Genomic DNA, 23,515 nt, shown 5'->3' with positions numbered 1-23,515 from the left:
CCCCCCCCCCCCCCCCCCGGTTATTTTGCTGCAGCCGGACTGCGGCAGGCTACCTTATATCTAAACCATGACCTCTCCCTCTTACAAGCGAGGTCGAGGAGGCCAGCAGGGTTGGGTCACATGCCAACGGTCACACGGGGGCTTGAGCAGGTGCGTGGACGCCAGAGTCTGCTGGACTCAGAAGCATTTCCCTCCATTTCACCACGCCACCACTCCTGGCCCCGCACAGGGTCTCTGGTGATGGCTGCTTCTTGGTTGGCCCTCGTCTGGCTTCTTCCTATCTCTTGGGTCATTGAATTCACCCCGAGGGATAAGTGTTCTTCTATGTTATGCTCTGAACCCGTTGGGTGGGGCCTGGCAGGGACGGGTTGGTCCCCTCAGAAGGGGGTCAGTAAGAGGGGTCTTACCAGGAGGGCCTTACCTGAAGAGGGCAGGGTTCTAGGTCAGCTGGAGCTCCTGGCTGAGGGAGCAGGTTTGGGGACTGGCTATGGCTCACAGAGTGGCTCTCTAATGGGGCCACTGGAGCAGGGCGACCCAGCAGTGGGGGCCAAGAGAGGGCACCAACCTCCCTCCCTTCCTGCCCTGGGATGTCCTGCTGTGCCTCTCCCTGGCCAGCCCACCGGCCCACTCCACCTACTTCAGTGAGGCACAGGGGAGACAGCAGAGGCCAGGCCTGCGGGGTGGTGGGGGACACGAGTGTCCACTTCAAAGCCACACCACCCATCCATTCACAGCCTTAATCAGCCCCCCAAGTTACCCATGTGTTTCATTCAAGTCGGCTGCAGATTCTCCACTGCGCTCCTGTGAGCACTGTATCTTTAACATCCTCTCTGGTTATTTAGGGATTTCATAAAAGCACCCCATTCTGTCCTGAGGGCTCCTGCCTCTGGATTTCAGCTGGACCTTCTCAGCCCCAGAAGGTTCTATGGCGGGTGTACGATTTGCTTCCATGTTTTGTCCATCTAACCTGGTGCCCAACAATAGAGATGTAGCTTCAGCCTTGAGCACAGGCCACATGCAGAGTGTAAGATTTGGGGGAGAATCACATTAAGCATGTAGAAAGGAACAGGTGCCATTCACTTTATGGCATATGTTATTTAACGTGGAGACCCCAACACAGCCACGTAGAGTCATATGAAGAAGCGAGGTGTTCACGCTCTGCCTCAAGCTGTCTTTGAAGCCTGCTGTGTGTTGCCATGACAGTGCCACTGTCCTCAGGTGGGCCACCATCCAGCATCCGGCAGCCCCACACGGCTAGGGCCAGCAAGGTAGGGACACTGCCCCTGCCTTCCAGGGTGCCCTGATGCCTGGGTCTACGCAGGGCTCTGGCGCCCACCCTGCCTGCTGCACAGGATGACACAGGGCAAGCCCAGACAGGACCTGGACACACAGCCTTGGCCGCTCGGGAAACGGACCAGGCCGCTGAGCGAGGGCAAGCACCATGGTGGGCTGGGTCCAGAGACCTCCCTCTTCGAGGGGAAAGTTGTAATTAGAGAATTAACTCTCTGCATCCCTACAAGAATCCTCCAAGCCCTCCCCAGAGAGCAAATGTGGGCTAATTCTCCCTGTACTCCACAGCAGGTTTAGGGTAGTGGGAATCTTGTGTTCCTTGGAGTCAGACAGGGCTGGATCTCAGTCCTGGCTGTCATTTCTGAGCTGGGTGAGAATGGGCAAGGCACTTGACCTCTCTGAATTTCACTTAGTCTACAAAGTATGAAAAACATACCTGCTCTTTGTGGGACTTATGAGAGTTAATTGAATGAATGTGTCTAACATATACACACACCCCAAAGAAGCCCAGCAGGTGGTGGCTACTGTCCTGCTTTGGTAAGAAACAGGTCAGAGAATAAAGAAGACAAAATGTATGTTAGACTGGCCTCCTGTATCTTCTGAGGACCAGCACAGATCCTCCAGGGCCCTCAGGGGTGAAGATGCCGGGAAGCAGCCCCGGGGTGAGCAGAAGCCCTTGGTTCAGGAGTGACGACTTGTGCAGAGGGATGTGTCTCCACTGATGAGTCACTGATGAGGCCTGGCGGCTCCGGGCAGCAAGTGGAAGCAGCAGCTGCCCACTCCCCAGGCTGTTCCCGCGCTTCTGCACCAGAATGGAGCCCCAGGCCGCAGGCGGGGATCAAGCCAAACTGCAGGAAAGAAGAATCAGGGTGTGCAGGACAGGCGTCCACCTGTCCCCTCAGACGGAGGGATGCCCGGCAGGTCCAGAGCCCAACCGCCCACACTGGGAGACATCAAGTGGCTTTGCCTTTTTAATCACGTGGGTGGACAGATGCCAAATGCCCATTTAGAAATTACAGGATGATCACTGATGCGGGGAAAGAAATCAGTCCTGACTTACAGGGAGAAATCAGCTTCCTGTGGTTTTAATGAAATAAGAAAAACAGACAGGAAACTTGATTACAAAAATATGACAAACAACGGGCCCAAATCTGCAGGCTTATGTTATGGGCGATAAAGGGGGAAGGGAGACCCCGCGGAGAAGAGAGAAAAGCTAGAGGATGTAAAGAGAAGGGTCTCGGGACCATGGAGTGGCTTCCACTCACGCTTCCCGCCGACACCCAGGTGCTCTCCTTTTCCCCAAAGGGCAGGAGTCCAACTCCAACTGACAGGAGAATCACCCTTAGCACAGCCATAATCAATCCAGAGGCTCCCCAAGAAACTCAAATAGAGGCACCAGAAACCCAGCATCCCACTGCCCGGTGTTTACCAGAAGAATTGAAGCAGGCACACTTCAGAGACAGACACATGCCACGGCTATCACAGCACGGTTCACGCCGGCCCTGTGGGGACCAGTCCAGGTGCCTGTGGACGGACGGATGGGTAAAGAAAACAGGGCAAATATCCAGGATGGAGCCTCACTCTGTCATGAAGAATATAAAATTATGTCATTTGCAGGAAAATGGGTGAATTTGGAGAGCATCATGTTAAGTGAAATAAGTCTCAGAAAGACCAGTGTGGACGTGGACATGGACGCTAGAGGGGAAAATGAGAAAAGGTTGTGGTGAAGGTAGAAGGGAGCCCCCGGGGCAGAGGGAGGGATGGGCGGGAGGCAGGAGGGGGCGGCTAGGGGAGGGGAGAGAGCAAAACTGGTCAGAATATGTTCTGTGCATGTATGATGAGACCCCTCCCTGTATAATTAATATGCAATGATGGAACCAATCTATTGTTTTATCTTGTATAGATCAAAGTACACTATCAGTTTGTAAAGCAAATCAAAATAAGCCTCTACTTGTCTTAAAAAAAATACTCTTTTAAATGTGTTCCCTGAGAGGAGTAAGGGGTCAGCTGTCTTCAGACACAGCCCACTTCAGAGGCTGGGCCCTCGTCGGCCTGCACTGGCTTCTCTCTCCTCCCCCGTCCCTCCTTTTCCTGAGCGCCCTTCCTCTGCTGACAGCAGAGGCAGCTGAGAGCCCGTGGCGTCCTGCACACACAGCAAGGGCTTCCAGGCCCCTCCCCGTGAGCGCAGGACTCTGCTTTCCCACTGCCCCTGCCCTCTGGGCTCATGGCTAGGGCAGAGAGGGAGGTGAGAGGCGCAGATGGGCTCAGGTTGGGTCAAACACCCGCCTCTGGCTGGGCTGTGCAGGGGGTTTGTGCCCAGCCTCAGCAGACGGAGTGGGGAAGTTCAGCCAGGAGAGAAGGCGGCACCAGGAGAAAGGGGGGGCAGTTCTCCTGCCCCTGGGACCTTGAGGCCCTTGCCCCTCCCTGTCTCCAGGGCACAGTGTGTAAACTGTCAGCCCCCTCGCTGCCACCTGCTTCTCCAGTGGACTGTCCAAGTAAAGGGACCAAGGACAAAGAGGAGACAGACGTGCCCCTGCCGACCCCATTATCCTCAGACTCTGCATTTGTGAATCTGTGAATCCGCCCTCTCATGTATTTGCACCCCTCATCAGTGCTTCCTGCACCCCTGCAGCCCTGGGCAGGGGGCACTCAACAGCGAAGAGTTACCTATGCGCATTTCCCAGCAGAGGTCCAGCAAGGTGCCCAATGACCTCCTGTCTCAGCTGGGGTACTCTAAGTGCGTCTTCACAGTCTCCTTAGGGCCCTGCTCTTCAGGTTGTTGTCCTTGGGTTGGTGACTTCACTGTTTAAAAGGTCCTCGAGTGTGGTGTTAAGGGCTGTCTAGTGTTCCTGGCTCAGAAGGCTGTGACATGCCTCCTGGGGAAACATGTGAGGTAAGGCCAGTTCAGGCCTGGCTCGCGGTGCTGCCCACTGTGGGTGCGAGGTCAGAGCTTCAGGAACACCATCACACAGGTGCTCTCAGCCGAGACGTGCGCGGTACAATACCCTGTGTGGAGGGGTTGGCAAAATGTGACCCAGAGGCTCAGAGGTGCCTCGCCCGTGTTTTTTCTGGAGCAGTGGTTACTGTTCACCAACCCAGTGTTCAACAGTTGGGTATTTGCCAATTCAGGCTTCATGGCGACTTTATAAACACTCCAAATAGGAGTATTGACTGGAACTTCCTCTAGGCCACCTGAGGGCCATTGACTCTCCTGCTGTGAGTCACTGTGTTCTTGTCCTGCCATCTGTGACGTGGGAAGAGATAAGGAAGAGAAAACAAAGCAAATATGCCAAAGACCAAAGGGCCTGGAGAGAAGCAGAGGAGTGAAGCGGCAGAGAGGGACGTCCAGCAGGCAGAGAGGGACGTCCAGCAGGCAGAGAGGGACGTCCAGCAGGCAGAGAGGCATGTCCAGCAGGCAGAGAGGGACGTCCAGCAGGTAGAGAGGGACGTCCAGCAGGCAGAGCTGCAGGCTGAGAGGGACTCAGACGCACTGGTCTCGTCACACCGATGGCTTTGGTGGCTTTGGACGTGTCTGGGGTGACTCCCATCAGCTTCCAACACGGAGACAGGGCCTTACTCTCCAAGTTGTGCCGACCCGACTGCTCATCCCAGGGGAGCTCAGGGGACGTGCCTCAGGACTTTACAGACGCTTCTGAGCAGGTGAAGCTGTCTATTAGTAACCCCTGCGTGTTCAGGAAATTCAGAGTGGTGAGAGAATATGTACAGATTTAAATCATAACTTTTGACTAGATGTCTTCTTATTCTCTATCTCGACATCAAAAAGTTCAGCAAGAGGAGTAAGGGGCTGCCAGGGGGTTCCACGGTTCACACGGATGCTATCTTCAAAGGAGAGCTGGTCTGTGAACTGGGAATGAAGGATGATAGCCGTGCATGATGCTCAAACGCTCGGCTGGAGAACCACATTCAGGAACTTCCAGCCGTCGGTTATGCGTGTCACAGGACAGGGAATCCACTCACCAGACCGTGGGGTGATGCCGGCATGGATTCTGCCCTTGCTGATCCTGCCACACCCAACTCACCCGTGCACAGTAGCAAGGTGGACTCTGCCAGGAGAGCGCCCTCCTCCAACAGTTCTCTTGACAAGTACATAAGTGAGCCATGCCAACAGGTTATCATTGAAATATTATTTACATTTCCTAAGTAAATGCACTTTCATCTGAGTCCCTGCTCTTGGAAACTGTGATTCCAATGGATAAATTTCAGTACCTTAAAGACTGTCCTTTATTAACCCCCGAAAACTGCCGACTATTGTTTCCAGACTTTAACATTTATTTAAGACTTCATTTTACCAAGGAGTTTTGAGAGCTTTGCATAAGTATGAATGGAAAGTTTACTAGACAGCCCTTTAAAACTTAAAATGGGTTTTCAGGCGTTCTGGGCATCATCTAGCTAGTTGGTTGATCCGTTTGCAATTCCCTACTGATATGCCCAGAACAGCAGCCGGCCTTCATCTCAGTTGTCCCTGGGCTTGTTCTCTGAGACTTCACCTTTGCTTCAGTTGAAGATGCGGTTGGCTTTATTTCTGGAATGACCATCTAGATCAGTTTATCAAAATCCTTTTCCCAAAGTGAATCTTGTTTTTCTGGTGCATCGGTGTTAGGAATGGCAGGCATTTGGAAAAACACTTCTGCTGAGTTGTATGGGGTTAAGTCAGGTCACAACACAGTCTTCACGTCATGCATGCGGCATTTGCAAGACTGGGAGGAGCCTTGTGATCTGCCGGAGACATCGGTGATAATTTCCTCCTTCATTTACTGGTTTTTTTCTGTATTGTAATCTTTTGTAAAATGAGCAGAAGTCACATTGAACACAGAAATAAATCTTTGCTTTCTTTTCAGAATGCATTCCAGGGAGGTCAGAAACTGCGACCTCCTCTACCAGCTGCTACCTCCCCTACCCAAGTCCCAGTGGGACCCTCCCATGGGAGGATTGGGCTCCTGGCCAGCCACCTGTTTGAAGCTCTAAGAAGAATGGTCTTACCTGTGGCTCATGGGTTGTGCCCCACCCTTCCTTGGAGCTGGATTTTTGTACCCCAAGGGCCACCCTGGATGGCTGCTGAAGCCCTGCCTTGTTTTTGAGCATCGTTGGGAAGCCAGGTGTGACGCCCACCTGAGCATTGACCCGGACAACTGAGGCCAGTGTGAGCGGGCTCTCAGAACAAATTGAAACATCCTGAGATCTGACCATGGCCTTCTTGACTCATCATTCCTCAGGCCTTTGTCCTATGAGCAAATCCACCATGAGATGCAGGCTCTACTGCGGGCCCAGGCCTGGCCTGTGAAGTCCAGTGGCTTCCCTGAGGGCACAGCCCTGCAGCTCTGGCCCATTTTAATTAACTAATCTTATGTGCGTGCAGATAGAGAACAACATAATAACACGCACCCGTCTCCAGACACAGCAGCTCTCGGTATTTTGCCAAACTTGTTTTGTGTGCAGCGTGGTTTCCCTAGGTGCAAAGCTCATCCTTGACTGTGTGCTTTCTTGCTTTAGTATCTGTCTCTGGAGATTGAGCAAGGGGAGGTCTCTGAGCATCTCCTGCTGACCTTTGTTGTCCCATCAGTCCAGTGTGATTGCCTGCCCAGCGGGAGATTTCTAACATGGTAGCAAGGATGTGTCCCCTTCCAGCTCCTGTAGGTGTTCAGGGAATCCCAATGATCCCCCTTATTTGGATGGTCAGTGTTTCTTTCCCAGACTCATGTAATCAGCAACCTGGCTGCTTGTCATCACGATTAATGCTGCATAAACCAAACTGTCTTCTTCTTCTTCTTTTTTTTTCTTTTAAATGGCTTTCTTTATATTTATTTATTTTTATGTGGTGCTGAGGATGGAACCCAGTGTCTCTCACTTGCTAGGCAAGTGCTCTACCACGGAGCCACAACCCCAGCCCACCAAACTGTCTTTAATTTCAGTGTTCCTTACAAAAATCCAAGGTTAATTATTGACTTGTGTTCAGACACTGGCCTCGGGAACACGAACCAGTTATTAAAAATGAATGCTAAAGAACCTCAACTGTCAAAGCTCAGGAGAAAACAAAGTCCAGGGTTTTGCAGCCGGTCTTGGAACTCAAACTGTTGGCTGAGGGTTACTGTCCAAACTGGCCAAGGAGGTCTTCACCACCTGCTGGTTCTCTCTCTAGTGTTCAGTTTAAGTACCAATCTGGGGGCAAAATTAAGTAAGACAGAGAAAATGACCATTTTGCTTGCCATGTGAAATGAAAATTTATTCTGCCTTGTATTTGCTATCAATTGCCACATTAATGTTGTACAACAAAATAACTCCCCAAACTTCAACACACAACAAGAGCTATCTTTTCTCATGTGCATCCAGTCAAGTTGGGGTTAACCAGGTGGATCTGAAGATACATCTGAGGGGGCCTGGCTGCTGCTGACCCAGGCTGGCCCTGGTTTGGGAGAGCAGGGCAGTGTGACTGTATGCTGTGTGCCTCCTGTCCCCTGGCAAGCTACTCCAGACAGGTTCTCGTAGTAGTGGTGCAAGTGTCGGAGGGCAACGGGAGCATGCAAGGCAGCACAGGCTCTGATTTGAAGCTGTAATTCTGCCCTGGCTGCCTGCACCCTTAGTCAGAATGTAGGCTGGCACTCACCCTCAGTGGGTGGGAGGAGGCTGCAAATAACCTGCAAAAGCAGGAAAAGATTGGGACCATGAATGCAGTCAACTTATCACACCTCGATCCAGTAAAGTCAACCTCAGACTTGAAAACTGATTTTTTTTTTCTCCTAGGAAGGTAGCTGGGGGCTTTCTTTGTTGTTGGGGAGAACATCAGCTTTGAAGTCTGACATCTGGAGTTCAAAGGCAAGGTCCCCCAGGTCCTGGCTGGTGGCCTTCCACGTATTACAGACTTCCTGGGCCTGTGTCCATGCATGTGAAGCAGGGCAGCTGTCCACTCTTGACAAGCTGTTGTGAGGGGTCGCATGGGGGGTGCTTGGTTAGGAATGACATGCTGTGGTTGCAAGGTCTTCTCTCAGGGGACAGTGTTCCTCCTCGTTCAGACAGGGGGACTGACTGCAGCCCAGATAGATTCAGAGTATAAACTGGAGAATGCGGTTTCCCACAGGGTACTAAGTGCTCTACGTGGCATCTCCTTAACCAAGGTCAAGGTGACTGCCCCCTTCCTGAAAGAAGCAGAGGAATCTGATACACAAGTTGAGGCTTCATCGGGGTGAATGCAGAAAAGATGGTGGCATGTTCTTCACCCTTAAAAAGAGAAGGAAATCCTGCCGTTTGTGACAACAGAGGGGGACCTGGGGGACATCACTCTAAATGACGTAATGCGGGGCACAGAAGACAAGCCCTGCTTGAGTGCTCTGCTCTGTAGAGTCCTACCAACTTAGGCAATCACTCAGGTTTCATCTTTTAATTGACTTAATTTTTTCCCAATATAACTTCCTATGACCCAGCAATCCCACTACTGCATGCCTTCAAAGGAAATGAAGCCAAGATCTGAAGAGAAGTCCGCGCCAGTCCACGGCAACAGTGTTCTCAACAGCCAGGAAGGGAAAGCACCCGGTGAGCGGAGAGAGGAAATGTGAAAGGCTGCCCTGGAAGGCTGGTCGGACACGAGAGAGCGTGGAGCTCTGCCATTGACAACAACCTGAGCCAGGCACAGAGAGAAGGAGCGCACGATCTCACCCAGGTGTGGGCCTGCAGAGTGGACATCATGGAGATAGACAGCAGAGCGCTGGTGGCCAGAGGCTGGGATGTTGGGGGAGATGAGAAGGTGGTGGCTGAAGAAATGACCCAGGTGGACAGAAGGAATCAATGTGGTGACTGTGGGGAGACAGGTAGCATCCTAGGAGGACGTGAAGAGAGTGAGGAGGTTCTGCGCCCGCTCCATGAAGGTGACAGCCACCACACTGCGTAGATATTTCAAAGCATGTTGTGCACAATGAAAACACACAGTGTCGTCTATCCATTTAAACATAAATAAGCGCTCCACTGGGCTGGAGCTGGAGTGAAGTCAATTGTAACTTTCCTTCTTGGTCACACCCTTGTCAGGTTTGGGGATCAAGGTTATGCTGGACCCATAAATGAGTTAAAAAGTGTTTCTCTTTTTTTTTTTTTTTTTTTTTTTTACATTTTCTGGCATAATTTGCAGAAAAGCAGTATTTTTTTTTTCCCTGAAGAATTTATTGGTGATATAATTTGGGAGCAGAGTTTTGTTTTGTTTTTGTAGATAACTTAAAATTTATGGATTACATTTTTTAAGTGACCAGAAAAAATACTTCCTATTGATTTGGGTCTGGGTTTTCTCCTGGAAATTTGTCAACTTTTTCCTTGGTTTTTAACTACTTTGGCATGACATTGTTTTATGATGTTCTGTTGAGATGCTCTTAATGTCTTGAGAAACTTTGGTGCTCTTCTCCACTTCCTGATGTGTGTGTGAGTCTTCCTCTGGCCTCTGTTTTCTTCTGGAATGCTGTGGGCCAGGTTCATCGATTTCATCAATATTTTCAAAGATTTAGCTTTGTCTTTATCAATTCTCTCTTCATTTATTTTTATTTGGCTAATTCCTGCACTTTTTATTACTTCCTTCTTTTAGTTTTTCTTTGTTTAGTTTGCTATTCTTTTTCAGAACTTCTTGAGATGGATCTCTAGCATTGATCTTAAACATTTCTTTTTTTTTTTTAAAGAGAGAAAGAGGGAGAGAGAGAGAGAATTTTAATATTTATTTATTTATTTTTTAGTTTTTGGCAGACACAACATCTTTGTATGTGGTGCTGAGGATTGAACCCGGGCCGCACGCATGCCAGGCGAGCGCGCTACCGCTTGAGCCACATCCCCAGCCCACATTTCTTATTTTTTAATACATACATTTAAGGCTGTAAGTTTCTCAAACTAAGCATATCCTAAGTCGTCACGTGTGAGTTTTGATCTGTGGCATTTTAAAGACCATTTGATTTAAAACATTTCCTGATTGAGATTATAACTTCTTTTTTTCCACTGGTGGATTGTCTAGAAGTATGTTGCTCATTTCACAAGCAGGTAGGAGTCCAGTTCTCTCTCCATTCCTGTTTTTCTAGCCTGAATGCACCATGGACAGAAAACATACCAGATGAGTTAATTTGTTTGAAAATTGGAACCTCATTGGAACCTCACTTTGTGGACTCTGTCAATGTGGTGACAGGTTCCACATGAACTTGAAAAGAATATGTATTCTGCAGTTGCTGGGAGGAAAGAGGTCCGGTTTTTGGTTAGCCTTGCCCCGTCCATCCCCTTCCTGATCCGGAGATGGTGCTCGATTGTCTCCTGGCTGCTGAGCAAGGTGTTCCATGGTGACCGTGCACATCTCCTTTAGTCTGTCAAGTTTTGCTTAATATTTCAAATCCACACTCTTTGGCATATTCAAACTTAAAAGTCTATGTTTTCCTGGCAGGCTCAACTTTCCTCATTTGAAAGAGCTCCACTGTCCTCTAGTAACACTCTCATGGTGTAAAGGCCACGTGTAAGTGGCTGTGGGTATTGGCATGTCCTTGGCTTCCAAAAGACAACACATCACCTGTGCTGGTCACGGGGTTGAGATGGTTCATTGCTGGACGTCAGTCCTCACCTAAGCCAGTCAGTCTCTGGTCTATTCACCTTTGCTGCTAGGGTGCCGTACTCAGGATCCCAGTTGAGAGCCTGATGTGCTCCTTCCATGTTGGACGCAGAACACTGATTTTTTTTAATATCTATTTTTTAGTTGTAGTTAGTTAGACACAATATGTTTATTTTATTTCTATGTGGTCCTGAGATCAAACCCAGGGCCTCACATGTGCTAGGTGACCGCTCTACTGCTGAGCCCCAGCCCCAGCCCCAGAACACCGATTTTTGTCTCCTGCTCAGGTGGAACATCTAAAGGCTCTGCTAGGATCGCCAGCGCTCAGCCTTGCTGGAGAGGAGAGCTCGGCCTTTGGAAGAGATTGGTGCACCCCAGATGCTGGGCTGGCCTCCCAGGCGCAGAACTTCCGCCTCCTCGGGAGCCTGCCATCTAATTTGACCAGTCAGGCTGGATCACTGGAAAAGGCTGGCTCACATCCAATCCCACTTTTCCTCTTTCAGTTGTTTAAATTGACATTTCTTTTTTTTCTGATTCCAACTAAAAAATTGAGGCAATCGTGCTTCTGAGCTTTGGGGTTTTTCTGCTCGTATTTGCTTGTTCATGTTCTTTTGCCACTGTGTCCTATATTGTTACATTTTCCAAGTGAATTTAGAAGCATTTCTTACATATTCTACGTGTGCCTCTCTTGACAGTTTCAGCCATTGCAATTTTGTCATCTAACAATTTGGTGCATTTTATCCTTCCTTGAATACAAATCCTTTGTTTTAATGTGATGAATTTTATCGATTAGTTTCTGCTCTTGGAGTCTTGTTTCAGAGGGACATTCCTGACCCATCTCATGAGATATTATGCTAGTTTCTTCTATTAACTTTATAATTTTATCTGTCACATTTAAAAAAATCTGAATAGAGTCTGCTCTCACACGTGGTGTGGCATAGACATCTAATTTAAATTTTTTCCTGGAGTGAGCCACTTTTCCCAAGATCATCTGCTAAATTTATCCTCCCCTGTGCTGTGTGTCACTGATATGCATTACATTCCCACAATGCATGTTTCCCCTGCGCTCTCTGTTCTGCCCACTCATCTATTTGTCTATCCCAGACTCGGTGCCGGATTCCCACGACCTGGAAGTATGGCTTCATGTCTATTAAGGAAACTCATCTGTTTCTCTTTTATAAGATTGACTTAAATGTTCATGGATTTTTATTTCTTTATATATTTAAAAAATAAGTTATTGAGCTTCTAAAAAAATCTGAGTGAAGTTTTGTTTGGAATCGCACTGAATTTATGTAGCACTTTGGTGATAACTGACACCAACATAACAGTATATTGACTTTTTGGCAGCAATGTTTTAAAAAACTCCTTGGGTTTTCTAGGTAGGTGATCATTCAGTGTTGGCTTTTATCTCTTCCTCTTTAATTCTTATGCTCTTTGTTTTCTTTTCCTTGTTCTGTTGCCCAGAACCTCTGACGTTATCTAGTACTAATAAAAATGGGCATTCTTATCTCGTTGTCTTAACAAGAAAAGTGTTCACATTTTTTTCATTGGAAATGTAAGATTGAAAGTGTTTGGCAAAAATCTTTGTCAAGTTAAGAAAACTCTCTTCTCTCAGTTTGTACACATATGGAGCATTACTAAATACATTTTCTGTATCCACTGAGTCACGTTTCTTCTTCTCTTTCTTCTCCTCTTCCTCCTTCTTTTTCTTCCTCCTGCCCCTTCTCCTCCTCCTCCTCCTCCTCCCTTTCTCCTCCTCCTCCTCCTCCCCTTCTTCTTCTATGTATTATTGTTCTGAGTCACTGCCTGAAGCCACCTCCGGACCCTGCAGAGTGGCTGCATACAGCAGCATTCTTTCTTTAGTAAAGATCGGGACATGCAGTTTGGTTGACTGGCTTGGATCGTTTTTATTTTTTCCCCCCAAGTTTGCAACATTGAGGGCTCTGCCACCTGGAAGACTGCCCTTGACATTCTCTCAACCATTGTCATTTTTAAAAAGTCATACCATTATCTCTCTGTCTGAGAATATTTGAGCAATTACCCTTAGAGTTAGTATGAAGAAGAGGTGCAGGGGAAGAGAGACGTGAGGTGTAATCAGGAGGGCCTGCTCAACCTGTCAGCTCGGCTTCCCTTGTCTCTCCAGGGCTTTCAAAAAATGTGGCTCCTGGAAACTTTGTGCATATTTCTCGATTACGTGATCCTATTTCCTGAGCCACCCCTCCCAACCTCCCCCAGGTCTCCTTGGCCACCATCACCAGCTCCCACCTTGAGCTCATAAGCTGTATGGATGGGAGACCTGGTGCCACCCAACCAGACATTCCAAGGTGGCATTCCTCTCCTGGAGACCCTGACTGCCACCAAAACCCACCTGGAGGAGGTAGAAGTACATCTGTGGGTCCTGAGGTCTTTTCCATCTGCCCAGGACTAAATCTAAAGAGTGGTGAGGTGCCGCAGTCTGGCTGGGCACAAAATCACAAGCCACTCACAGCCTTGTAGGTTCAAACAGCAATTCTTTATTCCCGAACTCACACTGGCACTCTACAAGCACGTTCTGGGCAAAATCCACACTCTCCACGGGGCTCTGAATCCCAAATACTCTCTGAATCCCGGGAGAACTCTAAGGGAACTCAAGGTGCCTGAGGCAGCAGGATACGCCCTATTCCCAGCAGGAATCACCTTAAACCTGGAACCGCCCTAAACCCCGATCTCCCTAAACCCGGATCCCCCCTAAACCCTGATCCACCCTAAACCCAGATCTGCCCTGGTCCTTGAGCAAGGTCACCTTTCATGCAAAGTCACTGCAAATGACCTGGGTCCACAATGGAGAGTCCTTCCTCTAAGCAACAGGGGGTAGGCTGACAAGGAAATTGCCATGTGTCGTACCTACTTAGCTATGGCTCTCAGCAGTGAGGAGCAAGCCCTTTGGTGGGTAGAAAGGACTGCTTGTTGTCACTTGTCCATCAATGAGGCTGGGAGGTGGTTCACAGGTGTGTTGACCTGTGATTCCTACTTAATGACCCTTTGTCACACAGCCCCGGTCACCGTCTTTCTCCTGGAAGATGAGTGTGCTTTGTGGCCATGGGAACAGCCTAGGTGTCCTTCCCTTCGGTGAGGACTGTACAGAGACGTCTGGTCCTCCCTCCCTGGTGGGCAGAGAGCCTTCTTTGTCACATTTGTTCCTGCTGTGGTTTCTGTGGCTTTTCCAAGAGAGCAGGACTGTTCCGTGGTTCTGGTCTCCTCTTGTACTAAACCCCTCTATTATCCCCCTCGGACGGTGTTTGATGAAATCGCCTTTGGAGAGCTTTCCTGTGTGTGAAACGCTGGGTGTGTGTCTGGAAACCTCCTGCTGGAGCAGACCCTGCCGGGCACCGGGAAGACTGCTGCTCTGCTGGGGTTACTTCTGGCTGCCCCTTCTGCCCAGCTGCCGAGCAGAGCACATCTGGGTGACCAGGGAGTGTCTCCTGGGCTGGCCTTGGGCTTGCTGAGAGGCCTGGTGGATGGGCAGGGGAGTACTGCCAGCCTCAATGAGAGCCTCGCTCTGCAGGCCCTGGACAGCACACCCAACAGGAGAGTGGACTGGCCACATCCAAGGCCCCTTGCCACTCCCAAATTTTTATTTAATTTTCTTCATACAACCATGGCTTTAATTTCTGTGGGATGCACTGGCCTCCTGAGGACATGTTCTTGTCACATCATATCATTTCCCAAGGGAGACGTTAAGGCTCCAGAAGCAGAGTTCAAGTCACAGCCATGGGTCCTTCTAGAACATTCTTTCTACAGCTTGATCTGACATGACCTCTGAAAATTCCAAGAGGTCGTTCTTCAGTGTTGCAAAGTAACTTTCTGAGATAGGGATCGTGGCTTTTCTTCCTGGCAGTTCTCTTCCCTTCTGCCTATCTGAGCCCACAGCAGCCCTGGGGGACCAGGCCTCCGGCCAGGGCCTGGGCAGGAGCCCCTGACAGTTGCGGGTCCTGGGAATTGAAGGCAGGCGCTCTGAGGGATGTGCAGTGACCTGGTGTGCCTCTGGGGAAAGACGGAGAGAGGACTGGCCAGGACTGGACCATCGCAAGCCGGGGCGGGGGGGGGATGTGTTCTCAGGCTCCACCAGCAGGACGTCCAGGCAGGGCCCCCTCAGTCACCCTGACCTGGCTGACCACTGAGACATGCGGTCAGGAATGCTGGGCACGAGGGTGCTGCCAGCCTGGTGGGACAGGACCATGGGCCTGGTACAGTGGTGCCTAGCCACAGGAGGGTGGACCCCAGGCAGCCACCACCTCACCATGCCACAGTGTACCCTCCCCCTTGGCAAAATTAACGTGATTTTTTTCTTTTTCTTTTCTTTCTCACCCCACTTCTTCTTCCTACTAAGAATTAAACCTGGGTGCCGTGCTGCTAAACTACATCCTCAGTTCTGTTTTAATTTTGAGACAGGGTCTCCCTAAGTTGCTGAGGCTGGTTTCAAACTTGCGCTCCTCCTGCCTCCGCCCCCTGAGTCACTGGGACAACAGGTGTGGGCCACCTCCCTGGCTAGATGTGGTTTTTCGAGCATCCCTGCTCGTGGGGTCTGCCACTGGCTCCCTCCACAGTTGTTTCTATCAGACGTGTCCAGCCTGGAATGCGAGCACACGGTTATTTTAGCCAGGGCGTAAGTGTAGGTGCAGAGGTGGGCACTGGCCCTGCGGGTGAGATGTGGGGCATGGGGGGACGGAGAGAAGGGAGTCATCCAGCAAGGTGAGGCTGAGGGGAAAGAGCTCACTTGTAAGAGGTGGTCATCAGGGAGCAGAGCCACACACGGCCGTGATGGGGGTGCTGGGGGAGTCCCTGAGAGCTTCTCGCCATGCCGCAGCCTGGAGGAGCCCTGGCCACAGCCTAGGAGAGGGGGAAGTTGGAGAAAGACCATGAAGGCAGGGACCATGGATCCTGTTGTTGGGTGACATATAACTTATTAGAGCAGCCACTGACCTAGCACTGTGGCTTCTGAATGAGGCTGGCTGCCATCAAGAGCCCACACTCCCTGAGACTCACTTCTAGGAGGGCAGACAGACCCCTCCATCTGCATATGGTCTGAATTTGGCGCTCTGCTTCTGACCAGTAGTATGTGACCCAGATGAAGGGGTTTGGCGGCTCAACATGGTAGTGCTGGGGACGTGGTTCTCTGGCTGACTCTGCCGCTCGCACGCTTTGATGAAGCATGCAGCTGTGTTGGAGAGGTCAACGGGAACCTACGGTGGCCTCAGACAACAGACGCTGGCATGTGCCACTGAAAGTCCTGAGGCCAAAGCTGCAGAGGCAGGCAGGGGTGTGCATGCCTGGCACTCTGGCCCTGCGTAGGACGTGCAGACAGGCATCCTCCCCAAACAGAGCTTCCCAGGTCGACCCTCCATTGCTAAACACCGTGCTGACAACTTGCGAGACACCTTGAAGTAGAAGATCCTGAGGAGACTGATTTCTGACCAACAGAAGCATGTTGGCATAGAACATAGTTTGAGGGCGATTTGTCCTACAGCAGTAGACAACTAATACATTCTCCTTATAACCTGTTGGTTTCCCTCTAAATGTGTTTTGGACCTTTTTTTCTTCCCTAAAATATGTGTGTTCTATTCCCCAATTTCTATCAGTGAGGAGATTGCTAGGATCTCTGACCACTCCCTCCCTCCTGGCCACCTCCCTCTCAGGCTTCTTGTCACCAAGCAAGGCACAGTGGCATTCAACATGGAGAAGAACCAAAACAAACCAAAACACTGAGATTCAGAACTTCCCAAAGAAACACAAAATGTTAGCGCTAGAGGGAATCTGTCCCACTTCATCCCTGGGCAAAGAGGAGCAAAGCCGGATGTGCGGCCCCTGCCTGAGCCAGCCCAGGGCAGCGTCAGTATAAAAGGTCGGGTTTCTGGATTCTTGTCCTGTCACTTTCGGTTGCTAAGTAGGATAACAGGAAGCTTCTGCAGGGAACGGTCTAGATCCAGGACACCTACCAGGGCACGGGGTGGCGAGGCCAGCAGCTGAGGGAGGGAGGGAGGCAGCAGAGAACTCCTCCTGGGTGGTGTCCATTAACCGTTCACGGTGAAGAGGGGGGCCAGAACCTGCACCCTCTGCTCCCTAGACAGGGCGATGTTCAGGGAATTCAGCCCAGAAAGCAGTGCTCACCGGCCCAGAGCTCATCATGGCAAATGGTGGCATTTTCCCCCACCGTGATTTCTGTGGCTGCTTCAGGTTCCAAAAGTTTGCCCCCAAAATCACTTCACCCAACACCCCGTGGACTTGATGTTGAGATTCCCAGTGCATCAAAGGGCTGCCTGGTGGTTGAGGAGTGAGAGAAGGAACAGAAATCAGGTGGCCAGCCTCTGCTACGGTGGATGTTGTCATGGGTTGTGACAGAGGGTAATGGGTTGTGCCCAGGAGGCTGCTCTCTGGAGGCTGAAGGGAGGGTGAACAAAGGCTGGGGTGGGGGAGCCTGGTAGGAAGTTCTGCACAGATGCCACATCGGAAACAGCGAACCACTGATAAAAAGTGTGTGTGTGTGTCTAAGTTTTAAAAAGGGCAAACCCTCAAGGATAACATGAAATAGCAGAGAACAGCCGTGAGCTTGTACAAGCAGGTGAAAGTCCACAGGGAGGCCGGGAAGTTCTCTGACACATAATGTGGCCCCAGGTGGCCCAGGCTCCTGGCCCAGGCCCATTCCTCCCCTGACCCCACACACTGCCTCCAGGCAGGAGGACGGGAGAACCTCCTCTAGGAAGCCTGACCCGCCAGACAGGAGCCCTTAGATGGCCTCAGTCCAAGCACTGGGGGTCCAACCTGGAGCTTCCCAGAGACAGGGCCGAAGCCCTCACCCTATCTGGGTTGGTCCCTGCAGGGACCCTGGTCACAGCCCACCCACATGCTGCTTAGAGATTCCAGTCTGCTTGCCAGGCCGGCTCTGGATGAAAACCAACTGCTGCCAACAACCCACCAGGGAGGCAGCTGCTTGGCATCTGGAAGCTTTCAACAAAGGCAGCGCCTGGCACCACCCCAGAGACTCGGGCGCAATTGTCCTGGGCTGGGCCTGGCCAGTGTGTTTTGTCTCTTTGTGTTCTTTGTTTATGTTGTTGATGGGTGGTTTTTAAACTGTCCGAGCCATTCAGTGTTCAGGAGGGACTGAGAACAGCTGATACTGTGGACGGAAGTGTGTGGAACTAGGAGTGAACACAGCTGGGCTCCTGTCCCGTCTGCCACATAGCAGCCAGACACAGAGATATAGGGACTTCCAAATACAGGCACAGATATGGAGATGAAGACACGATGCGATGATACATAGATACAGAGGTAAAGGTGTCGATGTGGACTATACACAATCATGGATGTAGAAAAGCAGATGTCGAATTGGATAAAGATACGTGGGTGAGCATCAAGTTCAGGGGGAAGGCAGGTTCCTGGGCCTTGCTTCCTGCAGTTCTGATACAGAGGCTGAGGTGAGATCCCGTGGTCCCGAGAGCAGACATTGACGACTGCCACCTCAGTGTGCTCGTTGAGGATTCAGACTCAGAACTGGGGAGCCAGCCCTGCTTTCCCAGATGCTGGCTGCGCGAGCTTCAGATTTACCAAGATCCCCTCGGCTTTCGTTCCTGCATCTGTCTATACGATGGGCGTCCCATGCACATCCCAAAGGAGCTGGTGAGATGGGAGTCCAGGGAGCGGGAGCGTGGAGACGGTTGTGCTGGGCCCAGGTGACTACCTGCTGTTCCTAGGTGTCTCTGTCAGTCTCCACTTCCCTGGGACACAGATCAATAAGCAGCTCAGATCCAGCCCCAGAAAGGTCAGAGGCTGCAGCGGGCACAAGCCACTGCCTTGAAAAGAGCGAAGTGCCAGCAAGTGTGAGCCTCCACTGATTCCCTCCACGCACCGAAGGCTGGGTGAACCTCAGAGTCATGCTTAGCACTCTTCTGAGTGTCTTTCCCCAGAGTGCCTTCTCTTGCAGTGTTATTAAAGCTGGCACCTGAGGCAAGTCATGCTACCTGCAACAGCCTCAGGATGTGTGGAGGTGAAGTGGGTGAACAAAGGGCAGAGGTCCAGCGCACTTACCATCTGGAGGCCCTGGTTCCATCCCTAGAACCGTCACAGGGCAAAAACATCCACAGAAGTTCCCTCCAAAGGCCATTTTGCAGGTCAGACAATTTCTCATCAGAATGTTTTGTATTGAAATTTGTTACGTACAAAAAGATGTGCAGATTTTGAAAATGACATTGTTACAATGGCACGCTTGGAATTGAGATTCTGAGCAAGGACCCGGCGTCTGGTTTTAACAGACATGAGCTGCTGTAGGTTCCCTTTCAACATGAAGAGACGACCCATCAAGCTCCCCTGTATGATGCTCTGGAACACTTAGCTTGTGACGTAGGGAATTCTGGATTACAATTTGCAGCATTTAGGGAAGGAAATTGTGCATTTTCTGCCAAGCACTCTGACCTAGGGGAACTTCATCTGCATGTCTACATGTCTGCATTCTCCCACAAATGTGTCTGGGGCTCTGACTCTGGGCCAGACTCCGGCAGGAACTGAGGCTAGGCCAGGGAGGGGGCCAAGCCCCGCACTCAGGGTCTATTTGGGGGCTGCAGTCAAGGAAAGGCGCCAACCCCAACCCCATGCAGTGTGGTTCCTCACGGGCAGGAGAAACAGGGTGCCCCATAATGGGTATGGGTGGGTGCCAGGGAGGTCCCTCCAAAGGTGACATGAGTAACAAGCAGCCTCCAGGCGTGGGTGTGCAGGGGGCTCCTGAGCCCCCAGAAACCTCTGATGAGAGAACAGCTGCTGTTTAGGAAGGATGCAGAGACCCGAACCCTGTATCTCTTCTCCTCAACCTGAGTCCCAGGTGACTCCTAGGTGCAGTTTACCCTCATGTCAGCTGCGGTCACTCCGCCCATCCTTCCCCATCCTGCACGCATGCGTGATCCCATCACCGCAGACGCCGTGCGAGTCGCCCCAGCCCGGCTCCCTTATAAATTAAACGACAGAGTGAAAATTCTGCAGCTGGCGCGGCTCGCTTCAGCCTTCCCGGTTGTGGGCGGTTTCCATGGTTTTAACCACCACGGAGCAGGTTCCCGGGTTCCTTCTGCTTCCTCCACTTTGGCTGTGTGATAAGATGACCAAGAGAAAGGAGACCCCCACCTGGAGGCCCCGGAGCCGCTTCCTGGGCGGGGCCTCAGGGGGGAGCCCCAGAGCCTGCCTGTGATTGTTCCCATCTGCCCAGGGGACAGGGGACTCTCCACCTGGGGGGGGGGGGTGCAAGTCCAGAGCGCTGGGCGCTGACTGCGCTGCAGGCACCTTGGAGAATGTCTGTCCATATGTTTAATTTCATATTTGTAAATATGAATATGTATCCCATGTACCTTACCTATGTGTAAAATCATGTCACATTTATATTATAATACATGTCATATATTTATATTATGTTTTTATTTATATTTTATGTTTGATTTTACGCCTGTTTTCCGTGGTTGATAATGTCGAGTGCCCTGCAGGCTGAAGTCCTTTGCCCACTTATCTGTTGAGCCTGCTTCTTTTTTTCTAATCAATTTCTGTGAGCAATTTATGGACTCTGAATATTTTCTGGTATATCCTGTATATAAGTATACCCTAAATAAATCAGGATATATGTATTTTATGTATTTTAAACATTTTTTTATTGCCAAATCTTTTGAATGTCTCTTTTGTGATTTTTGTCCTATTACATTGAAGCTCATAAATTAATCCTACATCTAAACACGAATATTCTATTTTTTAGACAAGATCTTATTTATTATCATAATTTTATTTCAATATATAACATTTTATTTTCCAAATAATTTACTGTTAAAGCCTTTATTTCATTAGTTTTACAAATGCTGTTCAGGACAGTCCTTGCAGGTGTTGAGAAGAGCAGAGTTTCTCTTTTAAAAACATGACTAATAAAAGAGCATATATTGGGGTCATAAACATAGATTGAAATACTTCTACTTTAATATTTGTGAACTTGGGGAACACATAATCATTTCCCATAAATATCACTTTGTGTCTTAAAAGCTGCCCCATGGTTTCCAGAGCCCTCCGTGTCTCTGGTGACCCCCAGACAGCAGCTGAGTGGCTGCCATCGTCTGCATTCGGACAAGGGTAAGTCACAATCGTGAGTGACAAGTGGACTTCTGCCCGTCCCTTGTGTGTCCAGCGACTTCTCTTTTGTCTGTATTGTTGCCAGGCTGGTCAGCACATGAAAGGAGGGGACCTCTGTGGGGTGGCTGTCCCTACTCGTGATTGTGTGGGTGCTCTCATTGGATCCCACAGCAACCCGGCATTTCCTGTGTTCAGGAGAAGAGAGCAGCACTGGGAGCAGAGGACTTCTAAGTCCTCTGGCTACAGTCAGCCAGTGTGGCAGCCCCAGTTCCGCCTGAGTCCAGGCCCTGCTCCGTGGATGGGGTGAATCCCGAGGTCCCTTCACACAGAAGGCCAGGATTTCCCACAGTGCTTCTTCTCCGTAGACTTCAGCCTTGTCCCCTCCCCAGATCAGATGCCGCCTGCTGCTCTCCATGGCCTCTTTTCTACCACCTCTGGTCATTTTGTTTGGGTCTTGTTGTCAGACTTCTTTCTTGTCCTTTTTCTTTGTATTGCTTTTAATCTAATTGCATCAGAACGTTTCCTTTTTAATACTGGCATCCAGACATTTTGGACTCATTGCTATACACATTCGTTTTTATTTTAATACCTTAAAATGTGCCTTAGAGGATTTCTCAGATTCTCTACAGAATCTCACTGGGACCCTGCAGATACTTTGAGAAGTGCCGTAAATCACCAAAGATCTCTCTAGCCAGATAGAATTGGTCTTAACTCTTCTTGCTTTACACAAAATTGACATACTAAATATAGTTTTGTGTCTACTTTTTCTTATTACTTTACTCCATGAGAAATTTCTCATGTCACGTGAATTTCAATGACCACATAAAGGAATATGTTAATTCCCAGTCATCTCCATTCTTTAAGTTACTTCTGTTGTTTTCAATTTCAGTTTTTATGAAGCTTTTTCAAGTGAAGCTGAAATAAAGAGCCTCGAAGTTAAATCTTTGATTGTAGCTCTGATGGAGCCCCATTGATAGAATCCTGGAAACAATTAGACAAAGTTTGTGCACATTCCCAGTGACGGGCCATGTTTCCTCAAAACTTTCATTAGAAAATACATCCCCCCCCAAAAAAAAAAAAGAAAAGAAAAGAAAATACATTGCCCAGTGTGTGAACTCACTCTCTGTGCACAAGACACATGCCCCCTGTCCTGCCTGGGTCAGACCTTCAGAGTCAGGAAGGACCCTGCTCATCATCTGCTGCCCTCAACCAGAAATGTGGAAAATGGGCTGGGTGAGAGACAGACTTCAAGCCGGGGAGGCCAGGACCAGGTTCAGCTGTGGCTCTCCACCTAACAGTGGCCAGTGGGAGCCTTGGTGCCTCTTCTCACCACAGAAACTTGTTTCAACCATGCAGTGGATGCCACTGGCTTCTCTCGAGAAAGACGGATGAAGGATAATGTGGACTGCAGTCAGCCCACGCTGATCTGGCCACCTCTTGCAGAGGGCTCTTACTTGGGGTCCAGACACCCTGAGAATGGGAGTGGGTTTCTGGGGGTCCATGATCCCATTATGTTAAAGGATGAAAATGTCATCCCTGCCCATAGAGGTTAGGTGGCACAGGGTAAAGCCACGTAGGGCTGAGGGGGGGGGGGTCCCAGAGCTTGTGCAGGGACTGGGGCATTGGGGGGACCCCAGGGACAGCATGGTCATCTCATCATGGTACCCAGGCCAAGTTCCTCTGGGAGAACCAACAGCCCCTTCACCAAACAGCACCCACACTGCCCCTGGTGGGATGCGGCCTGCCCAGGAGGCTGACCAGCAGCTCCCTGCACCCTGGGGCAGTGCCTAGGGCAGGCCAGGAGCTCCTCCCCAGGACTGAGAAGAGGACTTTGTTCTCTCCACGGCTGCCGCAGACCTGCTGAAGACACAGACCTGGGCAGCTCTTCGGGATTGAAGGTCACAACAGAGAAGTGTTCGGAATTTTAGAAAGGCTTTGCTTAGGAAAATGGTTTCCGGTGAAGGAGACTGTGGCTTCGATAGTCCTCGCTTGGAGGCCCAGACCAGATCTGTGAGTCAGGGAATGTGAAATGTGGAAACTGGGCTGGGTGGGGGACAATGGTCCTTTGGGATGGGACCATGTCATTGTGCACTTGTGCTAGACTGTGGTTTCTAGTCTGAATCACTTAACATTTAGAGGAGAAAGAAAGGGGGAATGTTCTGAACGGGACCATCTAAGGAGAAGCTTGGACAGGCTCTCGCACCCGCCCCACCCCCACAAAGGACTTCCTTTTTCCTCTATGGACTCGATTGTCCCATGGGAGCTGATTGCACAACAGGAAATATTTTCCTAAAATTGTCTTCAGAACATTTTGTAAAACAGCCTGTAGCGAGGTTTCTGACAGACAATGGCTGCTTCTTTGGGGTGTTTGAATGTCCAAGTCCCTTCAAGAGAGTCCCCACCATCTTTGCAGAGGCTTAGGTACGACTCCAGCGTGTGAATGGCTGCAGGAAAGCGGAGGTCTCCCCCTGTGAGCCAGGCTGCGCGGTTCACCCTGGAGCAGCTGATTGGCTGCCGAACTTCCCC

At 50.2% G+C, this 23,515-nt stretch overlaps 1 long non-coding RNA gene across 4 annotated transcripts in view; it reads left to right on the top strand.

Annotated features, from left to right (window-relative positions):
* The window catches only part of LOC107138830, a 44,074-nt gene extending 31,703 nt beyond the window's left edge, over positions 1-12,371 (top strand). For 2 of the 4 annotated variants that reach the window (XR_001503060.2, XR_001503056.2), the window contains 2 exons: positions 6,150-8,672; positions 8,727-12,371. This is a non-coding gene — a long non-coding RNA (uncharacterized LOC107138830). Of the gene's footprint in view, positions 1-3,099; positions 6,043-6,149; positions 8,673-8,726 lie in introns of those variants that run through there. The other 2 variants (XR_007349581.1, XR_007349580.1) reach the window with 2 other exon arrangements.
* The last annotated feature ends 11,144 nt before the right edge of the window (positions 12,372-23,515 follow it).

This window comes from Marmota marmota, unplaced genomic scaffold (assembly GCF_001458135.2).
Source record: "Marmota marmota marmota unplaced genomic scaffold, marMar, whole genome shotgun sequence".
In the NCBI taxonomy this organism is placed as follows: domain Eukaryota; kingdom Metazoa; phylum Chordata; class Mammalia; order Rodentia; family Sciuridae; genus Marmota; species Marmota marmota.
Note: the sequence above shows the minus strand (reverse complement) of the source record. Positions and strands in the feature narration are given on the sequence as shown.